The sequence below is a fragment of the Amblyomma mixtum genome, chromosome 5 (assembly GCF_055824585.1).
Source record: "Amblyomma mixtum isolate Tamu chromosome 5, ASM5582458v1, whole genome shotgun sequence".
NCBI lineage: Eukaryota > Metazoa > Arthropoda > Arachnida > Ixodida > Ixodidae > Amblyomma > Amblyomma mixtum.
In genome coordinates, this window is record NC_143016.1 from 129,842,150 (window position 1) to 129,849,704 (window position 7,555).

The following is a 7,555-nucleotide window of genomic DNA, read 5'->3' on the forward strand; positions in this document are numbered from 1 at the left end:
ACGCAGCGAGCTATGGAAAGGAAAATGATAGGTGTAACGTTAAGAGATCGAAAGCGGGCGGAGTGGGTGAGGGAACAAACGCGGGTTAACGACATCTTAGTTGAAATCAAGAGGAAGAAATGGGCTTGGGCAGGGCATGTAATGCGAAGGCTAGATAACCGCTGGTCCTTAAGGGTAACGGAGTGGATTCCAAGAGAAAGCAAACGTAGCAGGGGACGGCAGAAAGTTAGGTGGGCGGATGAGATTAAGAAGTTTGCGGGCATACAGTGGCGACAACTGACAAAGGACAGGGTTAATTGGAGAGACATGGGAGAGGCCTTTGCCCTGCAGTGGGTGTAGTCAGGCTGATGATGATGATGATAAAGATTGGGTGAGTAATTGAAATAGTCGCGGCCAGTAATAAAGACTGGGTGAGAAGTGAGTCCAGCGCTTCGGGTTGCTATCAGCTCAGAGTCATATCAGTTCACAGTGCATTGGCGCGTTGCAGAAGAAATGAACTCCGGCATGGACGTGGTCAGGACATGACATGTGATACGGAGAACAGATGCCCGGCGGTCTGTTAAAATGGCTCAGTGGAGGGTGACCCAAGGAAGGGAAACTTAGCCGAGGGGGGGGCCGGTAATCAGGTTTAGTGACAAAAAATTTGCTGGCGTAGAACGCGCACGACTAGCGGGGTAAAGGGCCATCTGAAGATCATTGAAAAAGCCCTTTGTTATGCAATATACTTAACTAAGGTTGTTGTGCGGTGATGGTGATGATGAAGGTCACTTTAGAAAAAACTGGCATTTCAGTTACGACTGGCCAGAAAAGTTTCTGCCCCGATAATCTGGCATGAGTTGGCTTCTTCTACTTGTGTGCACGAAGCATCCGAGCGAATCCAGTTGTAATAGGATTCGCCTAAACTCTGAAGAATAAGACAAATTCTACAAACGTGTGGTTAATTTGGCATGGATGTGCGGCATTATTGACCTAGAAAGGCGCATAAGCTTGCCTCTCAAGATTTACTCCTGTCAAGTTTTACTGCGTGAATTACAGTGTTTAGGAAATACACAATTTAATAATATTGTCGTAATTATAAATTTCTTGAAAGTGACAGCAAATAAGTTGATTGTAAACAAAATTGTTTTGCAAGTACTTCCTTGTTTATTCTAATAGCTTATAGGCTCCGCATGGAAGTGTTCTGAGTGTGAGACACACATGAAATTTTGAAACGTAAGAGCAGAAATAAAGATTAAAGGAAAACGTTATACTATTGTTAACAAGAATTTAAGGAGCAGGGCATACACTAAAATGTAAAGAGACCGTTATACATTGTTTAAAATGTGACAGCGTGGAAACGGATTCTCTAATCCGTAAACGAAAACATAATGCGTACATGTTATACAACAGCAAAAGTCATTCTGATAAAAAAAAAAAACACGTAGAGCCAATACATTAGACAAATGCGGTGGTTCTCATTAACTCTAAACACGGAAAGATCTCTATAGCATTAATAATGTCGTCAAGAGGGTTTTTCTAATACCTTATAGCACGTGGCTCATGAGTATGAAGGTCAGTTAATTATACAAACATAACCTTGTTGTAGTTGACATGGAATGCTACTGCCAGATGCCCACTCCTGGCGATCTTCTGCGTCGGTCGATCACACATCTGACAGCGTCATCTCAGCTGGGACCTCATTTCGCCCTCATTGATGGCGGTTCCCACGTGATCTAGGAACATAGTCTTCAGGCAAGTCAAGCAGGAAAGCCCTAATTTAGGCTTGCTTTATGGAGCGAATGACAGGAATTCGTTGGTTCCGAAATAGTGCCAAAATTTTTTAACGCGACAGCTGTACGAGTGACTCTCTCAACGGCAGACGACGCTGGCAACGTAGTATGCGAAAACTGAAAAGTTCCGCTTTCCCCTTGTGCAGAAAAAGAGCACGTGCGTAATATGGCCAAATTCTTATTGTTAAATTTTGCGGCTGTCATTTACAAAGAAAGATGGAAAGGCTGCCAAAGTACATAGTGGACTGAAAGAAATAACAGCCTTACTGTTTTTGTTTTTTTCATTTTTGCAGTTATGGCACAAAAGGTGACCGCGGCTTTTGGTTTGGTTGGTTTATGAGGTTTAACGTCCAAAATCGATTAGGCTATGAGACGCACCGCAGTTAAGAGCTACGGATAATTTTGACCTCATGGGGTTCTTTAATGAGCACCGGCATCGCGCCTTTGGGAGTATTGTCAACCGAATAACGAGCTTGGCGAAATGAGGCAAGCTATAGATTTTTACTTAAACGCTTGAGCAACATAGAGACTAAAGGCCATTTTACGGTGAGTAATTCTGGTGGTATGGTCACCGTTATGAGAGCGGAACAACCTTTAGGTTATGCTTTCTCGACAGAGGTTAAGTTTTTTTAAAAAAACAATACACCACAGTCATGTACTTATGTCGGTTATAGATTGCATCGACGAAAATGGGCATATCGCATGCCAAACTTCTAGTTTGTCCGTAGATAACTTCATATGATTGCTTGCATGAACTCTATCTTCAGGAGACTCGAATGTCTTTCGTGAGTAACCTACAAACCAACACCGATCTGTGGTGTAAGCAAGATGCGGTGTTCCAGACAAATGGGGTACGGCTTGCAGCTATGCATGTAAACAAATTAACGTTTTCAAAGTATTTTTCTGATTTCACAGTGCAACTATGAGGTCGTCCCTTCCTTAACCAAAGCACAGTACATCCTAGAACAGTACATGAAAGTGTATGGCTCGTCACTCGAAAGCCGATGAACCAAAATATGTTAATCTCGAGGGGCGAGAGGGAATATAAACACAACTTTTCAAGACAACTGATTTCGCTATGCACCTATGAAAACGTCCAGTCGTTTACAGCTGGCGAGTACTTTTAAAAAGAGCATGAAAAGGCATGAAAACATTATTTCGAAGATATCTTTTTAAAACTTCCCGCGTGCTGTGATGCTGGACATACCTCTCAGAACATCTAAGCGCTCAGTTAGTTGTGGATTTCTCCGAATTGCGCAAGCTACTCACGCTGTCCGACATGCCGCCGAGTGCGCTACATCTGCTCGCAAATGCAGTCGTTCAAACTAGACAGGCTCGACAGCTGTGCATGCGAAACGGTACGACAACGAACCGCGCGCCGTAGCAGACGACGGCGCCGATTGTCTCCGTCGTCTGCGAGCGCCCCCTGTAATTGTAAACACGACTCTGGTCTTTACGTGCAAAGGCAGGGTATTTGTATAGGTCACACCCGTGTACCAGTTGCAATGGAGAGCCTAAATTCTTAAAGTGGTGTTTTAATGAAGCAGCCACATGAACTCATCTCTTCATTTTTTTGTTCTTTTTGTTTGCGTGTGTTCTGCTTCTTGATGAATCCATTTATTGCCGAGTCGGTTTTTCGAATAATTTTTTTTTTTATGAGCGCCCGTCTTGTTCGTCCCATATTTTGTCCTCATCTTGTGTCGTTCTCTTTTTTTACCAACATACATGTATATGGGACAGCAAGCCCAACAGTACGCTTTTTCTGATGTATTGTGCCAACCCTCACTTTCCATCTCCGACTAGTCTCACTTCTTTTTTTTTTATCAAGAGCTTGCTATTCACTGAACATAGGAATTCAAGTAAATTGCAAAGCGGGTAGAAGATATACGACGTTAACATGGGGTGGAAAAATACCTGTACTTCGTATCAGAGCACTCATACCCGCCGTAAGGCGCTTAGTGCAGTGGCAGCGGCTTTGCTTTCTTATCTTGGACAACGGAGTCGATAAATGATAGCGGGCGCGCTATCGTTCACCGCTTCCCTTCGGCTTAAATCGATTGCGCAGACTGAATGTACGGGCCACGGCCGTTCTTTGACACAAGGAAAGAGACAAACTCTACGCTAGCCAGTAGAAAGCGTCCTGCAGCCACACGGTGCTGTATTGCAAGGATTAGGGCACGAGACATGGATTACGCTGTTATAATAAAGTGAATCCTTCAGGAGGGTGGCCTTCTTTTTTCCTTTTCGTTTTCAAGACATTTGGGGCAACGCGTTCGAATCTAAAAGTTTAACTTACTAAAAAGATAAGGTCATTTCAAGAGTTCATCGTGAAAGCTACGCTTTTCTGATGCCTTATTACTCGCCTCTCCAACCCCGAAGCGTTTCCGCCGCCTAGCCAAATTAATCGACATTCCGCGGCATCTTTTTTTTTTACTGCGAAAATACTTCTAGCCGCATTCTCCGGGTTTCAACGGCCTGCGTCCGTGTGTGTGTGTGTGAAGCCTCTGAGTAGCGAGCGTAAGTGGCTCACTGAGTCAGTGGACAGCTCAGGCGCGTTGTGAGTAGGTGGTGGCGTCCGTCTACAAATTGAGGCAGTTATGCGCTATTCGTTTTCTCAAAACCAGCGGAAGGTTTAGACTTCGTTGATTTTGAGGAAGGAGAAGGCGCATAACTGACTCCCTGCGTCAGTAGGCACCTTAATCGTGCTTTGAGGTACGTGGTGGTGGTGTCCACCTGCAAAAAACCGTGCTTTCGCGCATAATTTTGAGCTTAGCGGTGATAAATCACAAGCCATTTTTTTTGTTCTTAGTTTGTGATTATTCTCTCTTAAGTGCGTGTTGTTGTGGATAAAATCGTTTTCTTACTCAAATAGAATAAACAAACGAGTGCTTTTGGGGAGCTGTCACGATTAAGTGAGAGAGAGCAGCGAGGTATAAGATTAATGTACAGTCAGGCCGGAATAAAACGCGAACACGCATATGTCATACATTTCTACTTTGCAGCGAAATATTCCTTTACAACCTATTTACGATTATGCCCTTCGGCAGGCCCTTTATCCAGACACATGAATCAGGCTATCTGCACACTACAGCTGAAAGTAGGCAGGTAGAATATTTGTTTTCTTGACATGAGCTGTTCGCGTTTCATTCCGACCTGACTGTACAGCGTAGCTGAAACGGGACAGAGAGAGAAGAAAGGAAAGGCAGTGATGTTAAGCTATACGTGGGGAGGGAATAAAGGGAGCGAAAGATAGGTGAGAAGGAAAGCAGTGTTCGCTTCGCAGTGTGAATTAAAGCGTCAATCTTATCATTTCTGCAGCGTGGCTTGCTGGGCTTGTTGGTGCATTATAATTTATACATGACAAAACTGCAGCGCAACAGGAGACGAAATACGTACACGAACAGCACGAGCGCTAACTTCTAGCAGATTTTCTTTTTGCAAAGAAGCCTATTTATACGCCTGAACATCACTACAGCCGAATCTCGTCATAACGAAACGGTTTATGACGAAATAATGGATATAAAAATGTGTGGGTTTCTAAGTGGACACAGGCCACCACCCACCGCGGGTTCGAGCTTCGCGCGAGCCAAGGGCCCCGATCAGCCGTCACCACACACACACTAGGACACCGATGCGGTGCACTCAACCTCCGCTGGGAGGAGAGCGATTCGCCGCAAAGAAATAGACCTCCAAGTTCACAAAGGAGACGTTTATTCACATCGTCCTCCAGCTGATACACACACTCAATAGTCACCCCGTCCCGGGGGCGCGCGAGGAGCAAGGCTCCGCTGCGCGCACGAAGCGACTCGAGTAATGCGCACCGCTAGCACGCCGCTGCAGGAGAATGTCCCCGCGGCAGTGCTGTGATCTCTCTCTCGTGTCGACCGTTGGGCCGGTTGCGAGAGAGAGTGGGCATTCAACGCAAGGTACGCCTGTCGGAGGTCGCTGGACCCCGCTGGACAGGCTCGAGCCGCTGCAGGTCAGAGGACACGTGCGGGCGAGCTCGAGTATATGCACTGGTCCGAGCGGCAAAGGCCGGCAGGGACAAAACAGTAGCGTACGCACCTTACGCTGTCTCGGAGGGATCTCTCTCTCTGGGCCCCGCTCGGACGGTCGCGGGGTGCGCGGCCGCCCAAAGCGGGTCCCAAATTCCCGCCAAAAGGCGCCAATGGCAAAGGCCCTTGGGGAGCCGGGGCGGAGCTCTGGCTAAATGACAGTGATTAGTCACCCAGCCGCCTCTCCACCGCCTGAGGCGGGAGCAAGGGAAAGAGGAGAAACAACGCGGGAGGCCGGCACCGCCGCGCAAATGCGACGGCGGAAAGCCAGGATTCCCACAAATGGAATGACTATTGCTGTTCGAAGCTCGGTCGGCGCGGGCCATAACGAAGCTACGGCTATAACGAAACAATCGCTGGTACCATTCAACTTCGTTATAACGACGTTCAACAGTATATGATACTGTTGATACAGTATATGATACGCGCGAGCAGGATCAGTGTCGTAGAAACGCGTGTTCTTTATCGCATAGGAAAGTAGATGGAGTGCTAACAGCATATGTGCGTCCTAATCTATACATCTTTTCAGCTTCAGTTATTTATTTTGTTATCCTAATTTTGCTTGTGTTTATGAAAATGCATTTCTCATGGACAGGCATGCATTTTCAGAATCATAAGCAGTTTATTGGTAGGGAAAATAAATTATAACATGGGCATATTGAACCGAAGGAGGCCCCGTAGTCAATGAGTGTACTGGGACCTCCTATACCATTAAGTAAAACACTAGTAAACAATGAAATACAGCAACTGCAATAAAAACTAAATGAAAAGTTGTGCAGTTATCGCTATCGACAGCTGTACAGCTGATAAAGAAAATGTGTATGTAAACAAACATGACCTTATACAAGTAGTTCAAAGTGAAGGAGTTATGCAATACAAAACAAGAAACAATAGGAGAGCAAAAAGTAATCGGTAAAGTTGCGCTTGGAATGTATGATGCAAAATTCACAAATCTGCTATTTGCATCATGCGCAGTTAATTTAACATGTTTATTGTAGGATTTGGAAAGGAGCTCGATAATTATTACGCAGAATTAGGCTTTTCAGGTTGTTTTTTATTTATATAGCGGATTTGTGCTTTTTAACTCCACTGGTGAGTTACTAAAGAAGGAAAATGATGAAAAATTAGCTGTTTGCTTCCCATAATTGGTATGTCGTTTAAGTAGAATTAGGTTCCTGCTAATCGCAAATCTCGTAGCGGTAGTGTTGGTAAGCTGTAGTTGTGGAAAGGAAAGAAATCACGTGTGCCTATTAATTAGCTTCAAAATTAAGATACCAAGGCTATTCTTAACAAGCTCAAGTATGGAAAGAATTTTCATTGAATGAAGTAAAGACTGAGCTTTGAATCGAAAGAGCTGAACGTTATTATTTGGACTGCTTAACTCTGAACTACTTGCAAGGATGTGAAATGAGTACTGTGTTGCCCCAGAATACGTTACAATAGGATAGATGCGAATGTATGAACGAGTCGTAAAGTATTAATAAAGCAGGCTGGGTAAAGTATGAACAGGTTTTGAGTAAAACTCTTAAGCCATACGCAATCTTGGATTTAACGCGAGCTATGTGGGAATGAAATTGCAGATGGCGATCTAATTTTGCTCCGAAAAATGCTCGCTGACTGCGATGAAGTTAGGTACTATGCAAATGGAGGGAAAACACATGGTTTGCCGTTGGATAGAGGTGAACAGTATAAACTTAGTTTTATCAGCATTAATCTGTAACATGTGCCGAG